The 22,538-nt window shown below is 40.3% G+C and overlaps 1 protein-coding gene across 1 annotated transcript in view; it reads left to right on the top strand.

Annotated features, from left to right (window-relative positions):
• The window catches only part of POU6F2 (POU class 6 homeobox 2), a 369,574-nt gene that overhangs the window by 145,553 nt on the left and 201,483 nt on the right, over positions 1-22,538 (top strand). The gene's annotated exons all lie outside the window — the stretch shown is intronic.

The raw sequence follows: 22,538 nt of genomic DNA, 5'->3' as shown, positions 1-22,538 counted from the left end.
CAACTGTATTTTAAAAAATGAGAAGTCGGAGCACTTTTTACCTCAAGTATTTCAATACCATCTTCACATAGAAATACCATTTGTGAATTTAAATTTAAAAAAAATAACAACAACTTTAAAGCACTTTGACTTTCACAGGCTCTTAGGAGAAATTAGGAATATTACAAAATATAAAAAAAAAAACCTCTTCAATTCAGAATACCATTAAAGTAATAAATATTTAATTAAGGAGCTAAAACTTGAAAAGAGGCCTGTTTCATAATGATGTTTTTGTCCATAACTGCCCAACTTCTTCCCACATTATTGTTGTAATCAAGGTATTTTATATTCTCATAACAGAAGTGTACCATGGCCTTTTTGGTCTGAATATTTCTGAGAAAATCTCAGTGCACTGAGTCTCAACTCCTTCTCCATTAATGAGAAACCCAGATTCCAAAGCACATTCCTCTTCCAGGTAAAATTCCCACATCCAAACATTCATGGAATTAGCAGATAGGAAAGACACAAAGACTTTATAAAAAAAATTGTTCTATAATTTTATTTTTTTTAAGATTTTATTTTTATTGGGGCGCCTGGGTGGCTCAGTGGGTTAAGCCTCTGCCTTCGGCTCAGGTCATGATCTCAGGGTCCTGGGATGGAGCGCCAGGCTCTCTGCTCAGCGGGGAGCCTGCATCTCCCTCCCCCTCTGCCTGCCTCTCTGCCTACTTGTGATCTCTTCCTCTCTATCAAATAAATAAATAAAATCTTTAAAAAAGATTTTAAGAAAGATTTTATTTTTATTATTTATTTATTGGAGAGAGAGTGAGTGAGACAGAGAGAGAGCACAAGCAGGGGAAGGGGCAGGCAGAGGGAGATCGGCAAGCAGACAGCCCACTGAGCAGGGACGCGGGACTCGATCCCAGGACCCTGAGATCATGACCCGAGCCAAAGGTAGACACTTAACCGACTGACCCACCCAGGTGCCCCTACCTATAATTTTATTTTTAAAAACTAGACTATCTAGCTACATGTTTCTGTATGTAATATATATACGTATATACATGTGTGTTCCTTAGCAAATGTGCTATATTTTTGGTGGTGTAAAATGTTGCCGTATTTGTCAGTTTTGTCATGACAAATATTTGGCCACAAGTGATTTCATGCCTTACAAATAATACATCTGCATTTTAGGGGGGAAATAGGATGCCTCAGGTCTCATGCCAGATTTTAATGTACAATTAGTTCTTTTTAAAAAAAAAGACTTTTAAAAACACAACATTTTTCTAATGTACATTAAGGATGTTGGAGAAATTCACTGAAGCATATGCTCTGAGCTTTCAGGAGCAATCTGTAGTCAGGCATTTTAAATGAAAATTGATTTGTGATTTACATGGTCAGTGGAAAGAAAATTAACTTATGGAAGGTTGTAATGAAATATTAGACAAGTAAAAAAGTAGATGGTGATCTAGTGGAACTAAAAGTCCCATCTGGAAGAATTCTGTGACATTTTTACATTTATCTGTGTTCTGCATGAGTTGTAATGTTAGTGGTAATTTTATGGGACTGAACTGAAATGAAAAGGGTGTTATCACAGATTGCCTACAATATAGGATTGTGTTCAGTGGAGAGTCCTGTATCCTTTTCTCCATTTTCCTATAATATGACTCATTGCACTTTTTTCAGCTACTGTTGTTGAATGCATTCAGCCTTTTACTTGAGGTTATTAAAGAAGAACATCAAACGCTCACAAATACAATCTAAGCGCACATTTCAAGCAGTCTTGCAACTTCCGCTTAGTTCTGCATTGTCTAGGTCACGTCCAGGAAAGAACCTCCAAGATGTACACAAAAGAACCAAGGACACTGAATGTGAAGCTTGTGCCCTACACTGGGTATTTGGTCTGGGGGGGGGGGGGATTCAAAACTCCAATTAACCCCTCACCAAAACCTAGAGCTTGTTAGCAGAATGGGAAATTCTGACCTCCCTAGAAATAAATCATTCAGAAATTGTCCATTTCCTCTCCTTCTATTCCAATTTTGTAAAAGCAATCCCTGTTGTTCTGTTGTCAGAGAAGTATGTTCTGGTACAAAAAGGTGAAGAAGACTCTCTTCTTTTTCTGCTGAGGAAGAAACATCATCAGATTTCAGTATTAATTAGTGGATATAAATCTTATAAGGGAGAATACCTAGTGGGTGTAAGTCCATATTCTATTTTTTTTTCTTCCTGCATTTATTGTATTTGACAGATGGCCATAACTTTTCAAAAGTATATAATTTCTGGATTACTGTAACTTAAACATTTGATATCATCTAAATATGTTGACCCTGCGCTAAAGCATAGGCCATGAAATTGTTTACCCTAGAATTTCAAAATCCAAATTCTATCTCTTTTATTTTTTTTCCCTTTAATCGCCTGCTCCATGAACCACAGCTGAGTGTAGGTAGAAATTCCACAAATTCAAAGATTAAGGTCTTGGGATAAATTGATACCTACTTGTGCGTATTTAAATAAATCCACTGCATGTAGGGAATCTTACTTTTAGGAATTGGCAGTTTGGATTTTCCTCTTTGAAATTATTTTCATCAGTATTTCTTATTTGCAAAGTTTCTCATTTTTCCCTCACTGTTTTCTCTAATAAGAAAATAGCTAGTTATTTCAGTAGATTCAGCAGAATCATCTTTATTTCAACCAGAGTGGCAGCTTTCTATCCCTGTACACTACAGTGGGGTGGGATGGGGGGTAGCTCTCAAGCAGGGATGCCCATCAGAATCACCCAGAAGCCTTACAGAAAATGTCACTGTCTAGGTCCCATGGCAGAGTTCTGATTTAATGGGTCCAGGGTCAGTGCTGACATTGGTACCTTTTAAAAACTCCCTAGTGGAGCTAAATGCACAGCCAGGAATCAGCCTATAGTCTGTAAGAACAGGTCCTAGAGAAACTCTTTGTGAGGTTACTCTATTGAACGTGTGTGGCAAGAGGAGGGAGCTGGATTCACTGGCTTTACCCAAGGGCACAGCTCCACCTTCTCCCTCTACATGCAGTTCTTATGGTCCAGGAATCGTTATGGGACCCTCAGTATGTGGATGTGTATGTGCATAATCAGATTCCCAGAGACTTCTGCGTTGTTTAATTGCATTTTCAATCATATGCTCAAAATACACTTTGAATTTTTTTTTTCTTTAATGACTTAAATTGAGATTTCTGATCTGGTTTAAAATAAAAGACTAGAAAACTTCAGACTTACTTCTGAGAGCTAGGTGAAGTGTCTGTTTTGGGGGGGCAGAGGATGGCCTATGGTTTCCATTCTTCTTGCTTGGTTTTTAGTTGTCTCCTACAAGTGGAAAGCAAACAGAGCACACCCCACCTTCCACCCCCCACCCCCGATCGAAATGTCCTTTAACGTCAGAACCTAAGATCGTGGCTGTGGCTGCTGACGTAGCATTTAAACAGCCATCTGACATCCGTCGCTCCTGTCATTTCTACAGCACATTCGCTTCATAACATTTCTAGGGGAAAGGTCACAGATCTGTCACCGCAGTGTTCGTGGCACTCAGAAAATAAAATGGGGTGGTTAATGATAGCTGGGGCAGCCCGAGTAATCACAGGATGCCGCCGAGGTCAATATTCCGTATCGGCTTTCCGTCCGTCCATCCGAAACAATATACTGAGTAAATGCAATCAGTAAGTGGTTGCAAATGAATCTTTTAGGGACATCAGCATTACAGAAACAAGAGATTCAAGAGGAGATGCTAAGTGGATCTTTGGGTTTGTAATTGCAGCCCTGGGAATCATTACCCTAATTAATAGCTGTTAAACCCGGGACCCTTGCTCCTGGGCGCATGCGTGAGTTTGCCATCAAGGTCCTGGGAGTGTCTCTGGGCTCTGCCCGAAGTGTCAGAGAGGTAAACAGACCCTGGGGAAGGCCTCCGGGCCCCCATCTTTTCCTAACCCCAAGAACATCCCCGGTGATCAGACAGCTCTCTTAGCACAGACCACAAAGTGGTGAACGGTGGCCGCGGGGTGGGGTGAGGGGATCCGTCTCTGCCCTCAGCTCCTGTTTGGAAAAGAGAGACTTCAATGTGTGCTGCTTCCGGGGGACTGGAAGCTCTGGTGGGGAGACAGCGGCCCTCTTGACCTGTGCCTGTGCTCCTGGAAAGAGCTGGAGAGACAGAACACCAGGACAGATTAGTTTGGGACCCTCCAGTCCTACTTCAGTATCTTTAAGAGATGAAGACAGCATCTCCTCTGAAGGGCGGGGACCTAGGCAGAACTGTGACCAAGGCCAAGTTTGTTTCCTGGCCCTCCGTTTTCCTTTGCTCTCTTCAGTAATGTTCACTTTTTTCTGCCCTCCTCACCCTCCCCCCAACTGTCCAAACGGGTGGCTGCCCCTGCTTCCTCTTCTGTCCAAACCTCTTCTTGGAAAAGATTCCAATGAACTTGCACATTTGAGGTATATTTTCCCAATAATGCTTCCACAAATACTTAGAAGAAAGCAAATTCTCAAGCTGGGCATCAGTCAGCTGGGTTTGGGCATTATTTTGGAAGGGGTAAAAAAAAAATATTCACCTTATAGCCTCAACCTGTATGTGACCTGATTGACTTCTCTAAGGAGGTATTAGGTACTGAAGGACCTGCTATCTTCATTGATTTATTGATTTCCTCATTGTGTAAACTGATACCTGCAAATTGTATGAAGACCCACTGGTGATCAAAATTTTCTCCACAATAATCCAAATACCATCTACACAAAAGATGTCATCCACATCCACGCTTTCCAAGTGTTATGTGTTAAGGAAGCAGGTGGGTGTTTTCTAAGAGCCATAGGTGTCTCTATTTACCCCACAATCTTTTCCCTAAACAAGCCGTGTGGTCCTGGACATGGTGAGGGGAGGGGGAAGCTAATGAAAATATTATGAGGATGTTAATGGTGGTGTTCCGATTCAGATCCCATTCACATTTATTGAGCCTATGCTAAATGCTGAGTGTTCTCAAAGCTCATCTCCCTTTCCTCCCACCGACTCTCTGTGAGTGGACATTATTCTCCTCACTCTGCACACTAGTTAGTGGAGGAACAGATGTGCTTCCAGGATTTCCCCACAACAATACAACTAGAAAGTAGCCCCCCTCTAAGTCTGAACTTGAAGTCTCTGGCTTCTCCTCCCTTTCTCCTTCTACTAAAATATTACAGTGGCTTGGAAAGTCTTTGCCTGCCATTGGTTTGGAAGATTGAAAATGGCTCCCACAAGCTCTATAAAAAATTCAGGATGGTGTGGTTGGATTGCATAATCCCAGGATGCTAAGCTAGCAGTAGGTGCTCAGTAAAACAATTAAATGGATTAATTAGAGCAGCCTCATGCCTCTTAATACAGCATTTCTTCTTCCCACAGCAGTGGAAGAATTTGTAAGTCAATCCAGAAAGGGAGGTAATTCTTAGGGGTCCCACAGCAGTATCAGAATTGATTCAAATCGCTTTTGTTATTCTGAAAATAGATAAGCAAAGGAAGAATATCAGTCAGTACCAGTCAGTATTCTTAATGTGGCTTTTTGTGTGTACATCTGATGCATATTATTGCTGGAATTTTAAAATGAGAATTAAAACCTCCCCACAATAAATCAGTGTGCTAATAGAGTTAGAAGATGCAAAACAAAGGATTAAAGCAATGGTACTTTACTGAGAAAGAGCCCCTAACGCCTAGCAGGAGACATTTGGTAATTTCTAGAACCAGTTTTGTTACCATCGAGGGTGGGGCATCCAGAGGGTAGAGACCAGCGATGTTGCTCAACATCCTATAATGCCCAGGACAGCCCTCACAAGGAAGAATTTTCTGGCCCCAAATATCAATTGTGCTAATACTGAGAAGCCCTGAGTTAGAGAATTAATGTTAGGGGGGGGAAAATGACGAAAGGTAAAGAAATGTGATTAAATTTATAATCTCTAAGTGAAAGTATGTTCTGGCTAGAAATTGAGATAAGAAAAGAGTTTTAATATGGTTAGTTTGATTGAAAAATTATTTCAGTATCTTTCATAGTTTAATGGGATTAGCCTCATAAGAAATTTCAATCAGCCATGGAGTCAAATTCCTGGAAAACAGCCACGATAAGAAGTAGTATGTTTTGACCACCTGCCATATGCCAAGCATTTACTGCATGCTTTACAAATATCTTATTGAACCTTCACAACTCTCAGAGATGCACAGAATTTTACCCTTTTAATATATGATGAAATTTTGGCTTGTGAGAGATGGAACAGTGTAGAAGAGATATTTAGTCTTGTGTCCGCCAAACCCTCTTTCCTTTTCCTCCTGGACCATATTTTCCATCCTCTCTTGCACATAAGGAAGGCTCTATGACTGGTCCTGGCCAAGGGAATGGGTAAAGTGGGTTGGTTTCCAGGACTGTCTCCTAAAAATCTCTCCCGTGCAATCCTTTGCATGTTCTCTCTTCCCTCAGCTGCTAGCCAGATACAAAGAATCCAATAGAAGAGTCCAGGGGTCCTACAGAATGGCCTGGATCCTGAATGACTGTGTGGAGCAGAGCTCCCCTGGCCCCTTGTGGGGCCTTAATATGACAGAGAATAAAACTTCTATTGCTTGCAGCCATTAAGAAATTGCGATTGTTTCTTGGAGCAATTGATGTGCCGTGACAACAAGTACCTATTAAGTAAGCTGGAATTTGAACCCATGTTTTTCAGTTCCCAAAACCCCAGGTCATGTCTACTACATTATGCCACAAATAAATGATTATTAATGTTTTTAAGACAAGTACAAATTATTTTCAAACAATAGATAGGAAAAGACGTCTATAATTTTCTCGGTGCTTCTTCTGTATAGAAAAGTCAAAGTATATAGCTATCATTGAAATTTTCTCATTATGATGATTTCATAAATCAATACAAATATAGCCCTGGAGTGTATAAATAGTCAACAATTTTAGAAGAAGATAAAAATATGTGATTTTATGATTACGATATGAATAAACACTGTTGTTAACATGTTCCTCAGATATTAACTAGATGCCTACAAGTTGTTCCACTTTCCAAGCACAAAAATGCAGGTAAATGGGTTATAAAGATTTCAGAAAAAAACATGGAGAGAAGAGAAAAAAGGTTTCTAGACTAGAAGAACCAAGTGCTGCTTACTAGTTCCTATTCTAAATTAAATAAAAATGCTGACTCTTGATGAATGGTAGGGGCCATCAACTAGAAAAGCAAACTTTGCATTTCCAAACTGAGAAACCAAGAAGAGAGTCTCTAAGACTATGACCATGGTTGCCTGGTTGAGAACTCACCTATATAGAAAAGATGAAATTTCATAAGAATATGTACAGCTTCCTCCAGCGTATAGGAAGTATTCAAATACCTATCAAATGAATCTGAATAGTACTCTATTATTATAGTTCTCAGATCGAAAAACAATAAAACCGTACTGAATTTGTTGGTAAGGTTCCTTTCACTTCTTACTGCCAATGATTTCACTGAACTCAACATATCGAGCAAATACTATTACAGTAGCAGTCATTTTATATTGCTATGACATGCTAAAATCAGAAGTAGGTATAGTTCATACCATTTGCCTGGAATGAGGTTATGTGCTAAAAAGGGAGGAATCTTCTAGTGTGGCCTCAATTTCCATGGCATTAATCTAAGGACTTGCCCATGAAATGAAGTTTTGTGCTCTCTCGGGAACACCAACAAGATTTCTTGACTCTTGCATGTAAATATTTTCATTCTTTAGGGGACAATTTTTTGGTGTTTAAGCTTTGAAGATTATTGGCAACACTAGTCTAGCTTACTGTGGATACATTTAAGATATTTTTTTACAAATGATGTGCTTTTGATTCACTTATTCATTTATGGATCAGACGTTTTATTAACTAACTGCCCCATGCTGTGTTCCAGTTACCAGTATCTCACCCAATTCTCGCTGTTGTGATATTCTTTTTTTTTTTAAGATTTTATTTATTTATTTGACAGACAGAGATCACAAGTAGGCAGAGAGGCAGGCAGAGAGAGAGAGAGAGAGAGGAGGAAGCAGGATCCCTGCGGAACAGAGAGCCCGATGCGGGGCTTGATCCCAGGACCCTGGGATCATGACCTGAGCCGAAGGCAAAGGCTTTAACCCACTGAGCCACCCAGGCGCCCCGCTGTTGTGATATTCTAACACAAATAAGACAGAGCTCGTAGTTTAGAAGGAAAGTAGACATATAAACGGCAATTTACAAAATAATTTAATAGAATATGGAGATGAGGGCACCTGGGTGGATTAGTCGTTAAAGCCTCCGACTCTTGATTTTGGCTCAGGTCATGATCCCAGGGTTGTGAGATCAAGCCCTGCATTGGGCTCCTTGCTAAGTGTGGAGCCTGCTTAAGATTCTCTCTCTCCCTCTCCCTCTGTCCCCCCTAAAACTCATGCACACATGCACGCGCATGTTCTCTCTCTCTCAAAAAAAAAAAAAATATATATATATATATACACACATACACATACATACATACATACTATGCAAACAAATGATAACTAGAGAAACGATGGTCTCATTTCTCTTGCCCAAAATATATTCATCCTAAACAGTAACCAATCTCCATTAGCATTTGGTTTTTCTCAAAACTATCATTAACATTTTTCCTTGTTGAGTTGCCAATATTGTCAACAATGTAAAACTTTTTTCTTAGAAATCTGTGACTGCAAAGCTTCTCACACGATTTGTTTTCATTCTCGGGGGCTGTAGAAAGAGTCTGTCCCCAGGATGATCCTTGCCCCTCCCTGATTACGTGGAGACAAAAGCGTGTCCAGGGGTTAGATGGTGAGCTGGATTTTAGGCTAAGGACCTGGGACTCTTTATTTTTTGCTGCGTTCCCTCCATGTGATCACACTATTAATGCCAGTGGCCAGGGTTCTGTGAACGTGAACCAGTGTGGTCACATTACTGAACCTCCTGAGGACTCATTTTCTCCCGCATAGCTGGGTCTTGAAAAAAAAAGCATAAAACCCGATAACTTTAATTATATCAATCCATCTGCTCAGTTGTCCCCCTCTTGTGTTTTCCAGGCTCCCAGTTGTGAAATCAGGGCATGTGGATATTTCCTTGGAGACTTTTCATTAAATGGTATTCAGCACAGAGAAAGGCAGTGTTGAATCTTTAATGTTCCACTACCCATATAATGTGGGCCTCCTGTCCTGCTTGTCAGGGTATAAATTTTATGGAAACTTCATCTTTAGGGTATGCTAAGCATACAGCGCCATAGGAGCCCAACCCTGTGGAAAGTAATCCAAGGATGTTGTAATTTCTGTTGGGCAAAACGCATGCCTCGCTTTTAATGAGGAAATTGGTTCACTCAAATATTGAATAGGATGGTACCCTCAGGATTCCTCATGATTAAAATTAGATTATTGAGGGAGAAAAAGAGTCTGAATGGAAATATTCTATGGGCCTCTCATCAGCGAGCACCGTGGTTACTGTGTTCCAACGAAGGGCCCTCATCCCATAGAACACAGTGCAAATGGCGCCCCCTGCTGTTGTGTGATCCTTTAGCCCGCCCCCTCCAAAGCCTTTGCCTCAATGAGTTTTGATGTGTAGAAGATTCATTTCCATCAGTTATTGAATTTAGTGATATTTTCAGGTGAGCACAAAATACAGCAGGGTTGCTGCGTGCTCATCTCTGGGAAGGAAGCCAACAGCAAAGGAATTAGATCACAGTGTGATGCTTTGGAAACTCTCTTTTCTTTGTGTTCTTGCTTGTCTATTGGCTGCCTCACGCACAACCTCTCTCTCGACGCAAAAGCGTCTTTGGTTGCAGTCCACTCACTGCTTTTTCGCATGAGCAAAACTACTACTTAATCGAGACTTATCAAGAAATTTGTTCTCTACTAATGTCAATTTTCTTGCCAACACATTGCATTTTCCATGCATCATTAATGCCATTGTTCTCATCTATTTCTGTTACACATAGCATTTTTTCCAGAGGTAAAACTAACCAGATAAGGCATCCACCAACAAAATAACTTTTTTTTTTTTTTTTTTTTTTTTTTTTTTTTTTTTTTGCGAGACTGCTAAGTGAATATGAGCTATCTTGCACATTACTCCCTGGGCTTGGCTTTCTTGCTGTGTTCAGAAACCTGTGCTTTCATGCTAATCCAACAAAAACATCTCTCTTCCTTTTTTTAGTTCCTGCATTTCTGATGCCTTGTAGATCCCTACTCTGCTGTCTTTTTGATGTTATACTCTATACCTCCAAGGTGGTGATTCTGGTTCAACCTCTCACATTCTACGATTGCTACCCTTACCTTCCTAATTAATATTATACCACCTTTCCCTTTCCTCGCTGTATACATACCTACTGCTCACATGCTCACCTCTCCTGGCAGCCTACCTTTATCCAACCTGGATCTATAGCCACTCGTTTTTATAAAAGAGAAAGGTAGCGACAAAAGCAGTGTAATAGATGTATCTAGGCAGATCGGTAATAAAAATAGCTCCCAAGTATCCAGTCCTGTGCGCACGACTTTCCATCTATTATCTCATTTATACACATTATGATTTGCTAGGTAGTTATTGTCATCTCAGTTGTTCAAGGTCACACAGTAAGTGGTGGCATTGAGATTCAAAACCAAGGTCTCAGGGCACCTGGCTAGCTTGGTCGAGAGAGTGTGCCACCCTTGATCTCAGGGTCATGAGTTTGAGCTCTGTGTTGGGCACAGAGATTACTTAAACACAGACACACACACACACACACACACACACACCCCAAAGACTCCCTGCCTTAACCATTCTGCCACACTGCCTTTTCTCTTTCCAGTTCTCTGGGTCATCCCCCCCTCCCCCCGCCCCCGGAGTCACAGTCTCAGCCTGTCTCCTCATGGAGGTCTTTGGTGTTGACAAGGCCTCAGTCTAGATCAGATTAGTTTTAGCCCTTTATTCCCCTTGCATTGTCTCCACTGAGCTTTTTAACATACAGGGAGCCCTTTCTTAGAACAGCTGTCACCTAGGTCTATTGTAATTTATACCTATTGACACTATGCTGCGGGTAATTCACCCTTGCAAACTGTCACTGTGCACTGTCACCCGAAGTAGCTAGCAAAGGGAAATTGTATGCATGGTGCCTATCAACAGAGGACCCTGGTGTTCCCTGACGCAGCCCACCCTTATGTGTGGGAAGATGAGTCTGTACCTCTTGGATCACCTGTGTGGGTTTTTTTGTTTGTTTGTTTGTTTGTTTTGCTTTTTGTTTGTTATTTCCCAATAAGAGCATCATTTGACGACTTGGGAGCCAGTAGAGAGAATTAGCTCCTGAGATATGATCACTTTTGAAATGAAATACTAGACAGGAGCTTCTGCATTTCCTGGAACTTCCTTCAGTAGATCTTTTACATGGGCAAATGCAGTTACAATATTCTCCCAAGAAACTATTAATATGATATATGTTACGAGAACAAAAACACTACTGACCATTTCCTTTTGAGTGCTCACAGATCAGCATCAGAGAACCGCTGAGCTTTTGTTAAATGGGAGAGACTTTAGAAATTATTTGCCCCTACCTTCTGCTTAGCAAGTGAAGAAATTGAGGTACAGAAAGACTAAGGGATTCACTCAAGGTTAAACACGGCGAAGGCTCCTCAGATATAACTCAAGTGTCTCTCTCTCCCCTCAAATTAATACCGTGACAGTCATATACATTTCCATGCCCCTTACTTTTCTCTGCTTCAGTGGTGCCTATGATAAAAATAATTTATAAATTCAGTAACAGTGGAAACTTATTTCTGCCTTCAGATGGCGTTTGCATTTTTCGCTCATTCCTGTGGTTTGAAACAATTAAAGCATCATCTGCAACCAATATGCAGCTGAATTTGAAATTTACTGTACGATGCTTCTGCTTTTCATTTTTTACCATTTCACACCTTGTCCGCATCTTGAGCAAGCTTGTAAGTTTCCAGCGCATCTACTTCTTGTGATGATATATTGTCCTGGTGGAAAATTTCATTTACTGGCTGTGCCCTTTGCTGAACCTGTTGCTAGTCAGAGAACATGATAAGCGTATAAGTAGCATGCTACTTCATTTATCATACATCGTTTTAGACACTCAAATATCTCATATACAATTCTGCATTCGGCACCAAGTGGAAGTACCTAACTCACAAGGGGAAAAAAAAAAGATCTTCAAATAAATTGTCGGTTTATGATGTATAAATGTATCCTCTTAATAAAAATTAATCATAGTTTATACTAAATCTGTAAGTACCCTTTATTTTATTTTATTTTATTTTTATAACCCTGCTAACCACATGCTATCAAACACTCATAGAAAAGATCTGGCTTTTGTGATTTGGTCTATAAGAGAATTGAAAGATATAAAAATGCTATTTTCAGTAATTGAATTACATTGTGTAATAAATCAGGACTATGGGGAATCTCCACAGTGCTTGAAAGGTTCTGGGGAACCACCCTTCTCACCAGGGGAAGGGTTACCACGTTTCTCCTTTACGGGAGTGCTGCCGTGAGTCAGAACCAACACATTGAGAAGTTTGAATTAAGCTGGAGAGAGACACTATGATTTGGGGTTTCTGTGGGCATCTGTGAAGGGAGAGCAAGAAAAACACAGCTCGAGCATCTCCCTTCGATAGTCTTTTTTTTAAAGGGTGATTTTCCAAGGCAGCTCCAGGAGGTCAGGCCTACCTAATTTCAGTGACTTTTCATGTATTGATTTCTGCCCTTCCCCGCCTGTCATTACCGTGTTTTACTAGCACCCATGTTTTATGCGGAGCATAAAAAAAATCTACGTTCTGTCAGAATAGGGCCCTTGAAATTTTGAAAGTGAAACTTGATTTACATTAAACACGGCTTAGACTAATTAGGGCCTTTCTCAAAGGAATTGTGTCCGAAATACAGTTCACAATTACACAGTTGCTTGTCTCCCTGTTCTTCAGTCTAGGAACGAGCTCGGCTGAATGGAACCTGAGCAGACAGATGATGGTTACAGGCACTTACTTAAAGATGTAAATATAGACAGAGGCCCCAGTGTTCTTATTTATATAGGACCACAGATAGTCCTTCAGTGGGTTTCAGCCTGAGTTCCCTTATTTGCATGTAAATATGGCTCAGCCCGGCCTGCCTGGCTGGCAGGAGGTGTTCACATAAAAGGGGAGATGTCTCTCAAATGAAAACTCACTTATTGTTTTATTAAAAAAGAAAAAAAAAGTCCCTTCCTGGAATATAGGATTAGGATGCAGAATTTAAATGGAACATCACTTCTGGCCACTGAGAAAACACCTTGACTACATAGAAGGCAACAAGCCATTTGGTTTTCTCCCTTCCTTGTGTTAACAAAACTGTGGCTAGGTCTTGCTTCTTCCTGCTCTTTGGATTGCAAAGTCTTTGAGATGCTAATGAAAGCTGTGGATCTTCTCCATAGAAAAATGCATACAGGGCACCTGGGTGGCTCAGTGGGTTAAGCCGCTGCTTCGGCTCAGGTCATGATCTCAGAGTCCTGGGATCGAGTCCCGCATCGGGCGCTCTGCTCAGCGGAGAGCCTGCTTCCCTCTCTCTCTCTCTCTGGCTGCCTCTCCGTCTACTTGTGATTTCTCTCTGTCAAATTAATAAATAAAATCTTTAAAAAAAAAAAAAGAAAAAAGAAAAATGCATACAGTGGGGACATGTAGAGGTCTGCATATAATACAGAGGCTCTGAGCTTCAGCTGGGGAGCCCTGAACACTGGGGGAAGAGCACCGCCTTCAAATCACTAGCCACAGACTGGGGCAGGAATTTTGGCCTCCTTGAACTCAGTTTGTGCATCTGTAAAATGGGCACAGAGGTGATATTTGCCTGAGTGCACTGTTGTGGAGAGGAAACAAGGCAATATGTGTACAAAGACAGACTCCACCTGGCACGTAGTGCTGTTCCATTTAGTGCCCATTGGGTTGGCTTCCTTAACCAGGAAGCAGCGTCAGCCATGGCAGAGCAGGGTGGGGCCAACTGATCCATTACTCGTGTTTCTAAATAAAGCTTTATTGAAACACAACCACCCTTATTTGTTTACAGATCGTCTGTGGCTGCTTTAAGGCTGTATGTCAGAGATGAGGGGTTGTAATAAAGCTTACATGGCTCACAAAACCAAAAGTATCTACTATTCAGGCTCTTTACAGAATAAATTCTCTAGGGTTAGTTGATGCTCTGGATGTTGGCAGGTGGTGGCAGGAAGGTCTGATAGTTAAGACTCCAGACTGGAATGGACTCAAATATCCATGGGGAGGAAATGAATGAGACATCGGTACAGGGACATAGCATACTGCAATGAAAAGGATGAACTAGAAACATTGGGCCAGCAAAAGTAGCTGGGTGTAAAGGAGCACATTCGGTTCCTTGACTTTTCATGAAGTTATAGAATGTGCAAAATTAATCATGAAGATGCAAGTCAGAGTCGTGGGGGAGAGGATAGTCCCTGGAAAGAGGAGCAAGGGAGACCTTCTGCTCAATACCTTGATCACTTAGCTCAAGATGGTAGTGACGTGGGCAGGACTTTGTTGAGCTGTATGTTTAGAGTCAGTGCCCTTCCTGTACTTGGTATGTGGTATCTGAATGCACAAGACTAAAGGGACAGGAGACAGGAGAATGACAAAGCAGAGCTCTGAGAGGAGGCTGCCCAGAGGAGGTTGAATGCTGACTCCCCTCCAGGCCAGTCATGGGACTTGGGGCAACCTCTTATTTCCTCCACTGTGAAATGGTCAAATAGTGGTATTGCCCTAAATTTCCTCATCTACAATTCCAAAATCCCAGACATCTCTGAAAAGCAAAAGGTGTTTTCATAATTCATGTGGCAGCAAAACTGAGCTGAACTAGTATCAGGATATTTGGAGTTCTTATCGGTCTCGCTTAGTATGAAAAGTAGTAGGTTTTGTTACAGAATCATTGATGTGTTTGATTATGGAACCCTGCCCTAGATCATACAGAGACTGTTAGGTGATGTATAGTACATATTTTCCATATTAACTTTTTAAACTATAAAACATTCTGAATTCTTAAACACCTGCCACAGAGTTTCTTATAAGGGATTGTGGGTTTACACCTGCTTCCTGGAGATTAGGAGAATGAAATTAGGCAATGCCTAAGGAGCACTTAGAATAATGCCTGTCCCATGCAAACAGCCAACACAAGAGTAATATTATTATTAACTGTGGTCTCTGCTTCCATTCCAAGAAAGGTCATAGCTGTTAGTTTCCATAGAGCTAGTTGATACCCAATCTCCAGGGCCCATAACCTGTAAACTTTTCTTGGAGCAGCTTTGATGGGAGAGAGGTGGAAAGCTCATAGAGGGGCAACGCCCCTCTATGCACAAATGGGACTCTCTTAAGAGAGACTGTTTTCAACCACATCTCAAAGTGGCAACTTCTTCCACTAAGACAGAAATTGCTAAGTGTCCTTGAACAGGGCAGGAGGGTTTTTCTGAAGGACTAGGTGAGGGGTTTTATCTAGTGCTGATTCCACCTGAGATTTTTAAAACCACACCATTTCTAGAGTTCCTGCTGTGCCATGTGTGTTTGAAGCATTCCAGTGAAAGGACTCCAAGATCCCTGACATCTCTGCTTGCTAGAGCAGTGAGCAGGGAAATTCCCCCAAATTAGGACAAGGGAAAGAAAAGTTCACCAGAGAAGCAAACTGCAGAAATGACCCCGCACCAGGATTTTCCAGATGTACCTAGAAATAATCAAAAGAAGAGGTCCCTGCTTTAGCTGAAAGGGTACTGACATGTTTGGTTCTGGGGACCAAACCCCGCTCTGGCTTCTGTCACTACTCTCTGAGCAGTGTTGGACGAGCCACTTAAACTCTGCGTGCCTAAGTTTCCTCATTTGTGAGTCAAAGGGATCTTGTAGATTGAAATGAATTCCTCACCTTTTCCCAGTTCTGTGAATTTCTGATGGTCTCAATTTCAGAAGGCCAGAAACCAGTTCTTACCAATCACTTCAAAATCCTACATATGACATAAGGTAAGACTTAAGGATCTACAGATGGGAGGAAGCTTACAAAACAGTTATTTGAACACAGGACTTTGTTTGGTTTACTGTGGTATCCCCAGTATCTAAAACAGGGCTTGGCACAAAGTAAGTGCTCAAAATTATTGCTGAATAAATGAATGAGTGGTAATTTTCATGCTTGCTTCTTTGATGAATAGAAGGAAGTTTATGTTCTTCCATGACTCTTGTAAATAACCAGTAAGATACTTCCAGCCATATGGAAAATTACATGCAATAAGAATTAAAGAGGTAAAATCAACTGAGTGTGAATTATGACTTATTTTAAATTACCTGGCTATAGGTAAAACATATCTCATGAAAATATCTTGTATCTTACTTACAGCATTGGTAATAATTGAAAACACCTCCATACTAAAACCTACACTGTAAAAAATAAGGCTTTGCAGATATTCTGTATTTTTATTATAACTTAGGTGTTTTGTTAAAGTTTGTGAATATCACCTGCTTATTCACAATCCATTATGCTCTATAAGTGTCAGTTTCCCATCAATTAGAACAATTGGTTTTGTTGTATGTGCAAATATATCAAACCATTATATGTGGTACACCTTAAATGGATACAATGTTATATGTCAATTATATCTAAATAAAACTGGGGGAAAACAAAACACACAAACAAAAAAAGAATTAAAGAGGTAGACAGCATCCATATTGGCTCATTCAGGGTTCAAGAGGCTCACCAAAGACTCAATGTTCTTCTACATTGTACCCCACTGTCTTTGGCATATTAGCTTTCTCGCAGCTGACTCACCTATTGTTGCAGAATAGTTGTAGCAGTTTCTAGGTGTCACCTTTTCCAGAAGATTCCAGCTGACTTTATCTCATTTCTTATTGACCAAAATGGGGTCACATGCCTACCCTTCATCTATCGGTGGCAGAAGGTCTGGGATCCCTGCTGTATTAGATAATTAAGAGGCATGGTTATCTTCCTGAAACAAAATCAGGATCATCTTACACAGAAGGAAGCAAAGGAATAGGCTTGCATAGGAATAGGTTGATCATAGTGATCAGCCAATAGCGATCACACCTGTATTAGTACCTGATCAATAAATGAATTAATAAATGAACAAAAGGGGAACCAATGGCATCAAGATGAAGACAAAACAAAATAACATAACAGCCAAGTGAGTGATCCAAAGAATAAATGCCAAAGGAGTTTTCTGAAGATGTCACTGGAGATTGATGTGAGCAGCAAGAGTCCACTGAGATAATAGCATATGCCTGAATTTGGATGGTTTGGTATGGCTCAAGGGCTGCTGAAGTTATTTTATTTGTCAGGACCATTTGATCCAACATAGGGCAGTAGAAACACATAAAACAAGTGTTATGACAAGGAGGACAGATTAAAGAGAGGAAGACTCAGTGGGGGACAATAATTAAGGATCAGTCTGGAAGAGCAGATTTTAATGCTCGGCTTATTGGAATGCCTTTATTCTATTGGTAATGGAAAGAACTGGGTATTTGTCAAGTTCTTTTCTTATTAACATGTAATGTATATTATTTGCTTCAGGGCTACAGGTCTGAGAACCATCAGACTTAACACAATTCACAGCACTCACCGTAGTACATATCCTCCTCAACGTCCATTACCCAGTCACCCCCCGCTACTCCAGGCACCCTCAGTTTGTTTTCTGAGATTAAGTGTCGCTTATGGTTTGTCTCCCTCCCCAGTCCCATCTTGTTTCATTTTTCCCTCCCTTCACCCACGAACCCCCACCCTGCCTCTCAAATTCCTCATAGCAGCAAGATCATATGATCATTTGTTTTTCTCTGATTGACTTATTTCCTTTAGTGTAATACCCTCTAGTTCCATCCATGTCATTTGATGGCTGCCTAGTATTCCATTGTATATATATATACCACATCTCCCTTTTATTGAGCTATACTTTACATAAAGTAAAATTCACTTTTTCTAGTATATTTTCCATAAGTTTTGAAAAATACATCCAGCCGGTGTCACTGCTACCATAATCAAGGTAGAGAATAGTTTCCAAAACTTTCTCGTTCGTTTGCAGTAAAATCCCCCTTGGCCCCCAGCTCCTGCTAGCTACTGCTTTGTTTTCTGTCCCCAAAGTTTTGACATTTCCTGAATGTCATATGTGGTCTTCTGAGTGTAGCTCCTTTCACTTAGTTCATCCATCGGAGCTTCACTCATGCTGTGTGTAGCAGTGGTTCATTTGATTCGAGTGGGATTTTATTATATGGATTTTATTATATGAAAGGTATTTGGACAGTTTCTCATTTCCTAGCAATTATAAATAAAGCCACTACAAATATGTGCATACAAGTTTTTCGGTGGACATAAGTGCTTATTTCTCTTTGGTAAATATTTAGGAATGAGACCACTGGGTCGTACGGCAAGTATTTATTTCACTGTATAAGAAACTGCTGAATTATCTTCTAAAATGCCTTTACCATTTTATCTTTTTAGTTTTTTATTTTTAATTTTTTAAAATTAGGCTCTTTTTTTATTTATCATTTTGTAATCCCATCAGCAATGTCTGAGGGACCAGTCACTCCACATCCTTTCAGCATTTGGGTTTAGTCAATTTAGGTTTATTCTTTCTCTCTCTCTTTTCAGTTTAGTCCATTAACAGTTGTCTAGTGGGATCTCACTATGGCCTTAATTTTCATTTCTTTAAAGACTAAGAATATTGAGCACATTTTCATATGCTTCTTTGCTTTCCATTTATTTTCTTTGGTAAAGTGCTTAATGAGAAAGGTCTTATTTATTTTTTTTGTATCATGACATGGTAAAAGCAGAACTTAAGAAAGATGAGTCTGGGTCTGGAACAAGGTGCCGGTGAGGCAGAGATCGGATAGAGGCTACTGCACAAGCTGGGTTGGAGGCGATGAGTTGGGCAGAATATCTCTAGCTGGTATATTTGTCCTAACATGCAGACATCCAACATGAAAACACCTTGCACTGTGCCTGCCTAGAAAACAATGACTTCTACCATTTGATGACGCCCGAGACACATGTAGGCACACATATACCCTTTACAGATCCTCACATCACACTGTGGGGTTCTAGTTCTCTCCCCTGTTTTATATCTGGGGAAACTGAGGTATGGAGAGCAAAACCACTCACTTAGGGTCATATAGCTAGTAAATGGCTGCTGGGGGATTTGAATGCTCGTAATCTGTCTCTGCCTGCCACACAATACTGCCCTCCTAGAAGCACCTCCGTTCATAGTTGGTGAATTAACCAAATTAATAAACGATGGGAAATCATCGGTCATCCCTACTGAGAATCAAAACTGGCCCAACAAAAACATTAAATGTAACTCTTCTCCATAATGTCCAGCACATATGCCATATTGTTTGAACAATAATAGTGATGATGTTCTTTCTTCTTTATCCAACTGGATTAAGATCAGCGGCCCCCAAACTTGGCAGACTGTACGATTCTTTATCAATTTTTAGTGATTCTGGCCCAGCTTTAGTCTTCTGCTGATAGAAAGGAGACACACCTCTTCATTCCTTCCTCACGTAGCCAGTGCATATTAGAGCCATTTCCTCCCTCTCTCCGGTCCATGTTTTCACAGATGTCCAGCATCACTGCTTGGAGCACTTACTCCCTTCGAGGGCATGGCAGCATCCACCTTTGTCTGGAGCCAGAAGGATAAGGGAAAACAAACAAAAAAACATAACAGAAAGTCCTTTTATCCTTTCTCATTTCTTGGCCCAGTTATAGGGGAGTTATTTTGCTGAGTTCCCCAAGAATAGATAAGAGGTGCTAATTGTAGTATCAATAATTTAGTCTACAAATCTGGGCAATTTGTGCTACTAGATCAAAATGAATACATTTTTAGAGATTGTATATCGTAAGAGTGTGAAAAGCCAAGCTTTGTCAGGATAGTATGTTAATCCCCAGATATGAAGTCCCTGGAATCTATCTGATTTGTCCCTCAGTCAGTCAGGAAATTGAGAATTTGCTCTTTTTTTTTTTTTTTTTTTAACTGGGAAACTCCTTTGAAACAGGTTTAGGATACTGTGCTCTAGCAAAGATTCCTCTGTGGAGAGCGAAGGTGTAGGAGGTTGTGTAGAAGTGTCAGGCCCATTTGGGAGGGCAGAAAGTGGTCAGGCCATTGACAATTCAAGACTTACAACAGTGGTCTTCAACTTCTTAAGACAAGATCTGCTTATTGAGAAAGGAATTTTTTTAATCAAAAAGGTAACAACATTTGACAAATTTCTATTAATTGACTTAACATGTCCTAAGTAATATTTCTCAGTGAAGTAGAAAAACAGAAACCCTCTAAAACCTCCTATTTAAAAAAGAAAAAAAATTTGCGGTGAGATTTTATAATGAAATCTTTAACTTTGTGCTGTGTCTTTCTGAGGCAGAGTCATATTTAAAATTGCTTCTAAGAGGAAGACAGAAAACAACACCTTACCCCCTCAGTATATGTCCATACTATGAAAAAATCCCACACATACCCATTTGGTTAACTGTGGAAAATCCGATCTGGGGGCAAGAACCAGGTTTTGGTACTACCCCACTCACTGCCTATAAGCCACGATGAATTTCCTTCTCTGAGACCAAATTTCTTCATCAATAAAGTAGCATGAGAATATTTATACTTAGGGTTGCAGTGAGGCTTAATTACATTCATGTGTGAACCTTGAATAGTCATTGACTTACTCATAGCCCCTTTTCCTAAAATTCTAAAATTATGAAATCTCAAGGAATCCCATAAACACTAATTGTTCATGATGTGTACACATATACACACATATGTTTCAGATGAACTGTGTAGGGTTAATACAGGAAAGATCCTAAGATGACCTATCATGTGAAGACCCCAAATCCAAGTCAGGTGTCTAAAGTCATGATTCCCATTACACTTACCAGGAGCAGATTCACCATCTCCAGCTCAGAGGACCCAAATCGCTATCATTTCTTCCTCAGTATCACTTTACAGCTATCCCCGCCCAGAAATGATTCCTCCATTGTGGAGAATTTGGTTATCAATTAAGATTGGGGGGGGGGGAAAGGGGTCCTGAAGGTGCCCAAATTCTCTAAGATTGAAATTAAAATTAAAATTCTAATAAAAATATATGTTTATAAAAAATAAAATATTAAAAAAATTAAAATTCTATAACCTTGCAGGTATTTCATAGAAATAATGTGGGGCTTAGATAATGAATTTCTGAAAGTAGAATTTTGTTGAGTGAATTACTACCCAGCAAAGCTAAAGTCTACCTTGTTCTTTAAGTCATGGAAATAAATATCTCTAAAATCATGGAAGTAAATATCTTTAAAGGTTAAGCCTGCTTGGGGGAAAATATCTGGCTCTCCTTTAAGATCTTGAGTTGAAGATAATATCAAAATTAATTTATTCAGAAGCAAGCAGACAGCTTCATAAAACTTGACCCATGGAGAATTTTCTTGAGGACTGCCCAGTTCTGCTCTAGTTTTAGATTCTGAAAGGTGTAAATGATGTGTGATCACCTGTCCTTCCACTTCTGCACCAAGTCATAGGGGTCTCCCCATTCTGTTTGTTATTCAGACACACTGGGAGAATATTAGCGAAGTCATGAGCCTCATATAATGCCTCAGGAACAGTATTTTCCAATCTGAAAGAAAAATTTTTCTTTATCACAGGATTTTTGATCAATTTTTCACCTCTCCTTTAAACCAATGAGCAAGAGATTGCTGTCCCTGCCACCATCTGGCAGTCTCCTAACTCTATCTGCTGAGTCAGATTGAACATGAATACAAGCCTCTATCCAAGGAAGAGCTTAGTTTTCTCAGAAAATCATGTTGTCAACCTCAGTAAAATCCTCAGTTGTCTCCAGTGTAACATAAGGGACTGTCCGTGGCACCAGCTAGATTTTTAGTAGAAGGCACTGGTGGGGAAAGAATTCTTAAAAACCAGGAAAAGGACCAAATAATTTTACCAAGCTTATCTCATGGTCCTTGTTGCTTTCTTTACCACTATTTCCAACCCTTTTCTACCAACATGGTGAAGGGGACAAAGGTGGCATTTGGAGATAAGAAGTGGGGATATAGAGGAGGAACTTCAATATGATGTATGTTTCAGCTTCTTTCCTTTCCCCGCGAAACTACATATCCCTAAGTCTTGGGGTAACTGCTAAGAGAGAAAGAAATAAGATTTTGACATGCTTTAGACTGAATCCAAGGCCTTTTTTGCCACTTGATATCACCAGCCTTAAAAAATTATCTCATTGGATGGCTGTTGGTCAACCAACACAATCAATGAAATCATGTTTTCCTTCCATCAGGGAATACATACTGAGTCCCTTCTATGTCCCAGGCATGAGGTAAGCACTGGGACTAGAGTGCAGGATGGGTACCCCAGGGACATTCTACTGAAGAGCATTCATTTAACCAAAGAAGTGAATGGTCAGCATAGTACCTATTGGTAGTATGAAGAGGGAAAACACTGTCAGGGTAGAGAAAAAGGGGTGTGTAATTTAGATGAAAACAATTCAGGTTTACCACATCCTGAAAGTGACATGTAAGGAACATTATTGGAAGGCAGCGTGATGGAGTAAGCCAGGCTGGCT

The sequence above is a fragment of the Mustela nivalis genome (assembly GCF_964662115.1).
Source record: "Mustela nivalis genome assembly, chromosome: 12".
Lineage (NCBI taxonomy): Eukaryota > Metazoa > Chordata > Mammalia > Carnivora > Mustelidae > Mustela > Mustela nivalis.
This window is presented reverse-complemented; position numbering and strand designations above follow the sequence as displayed.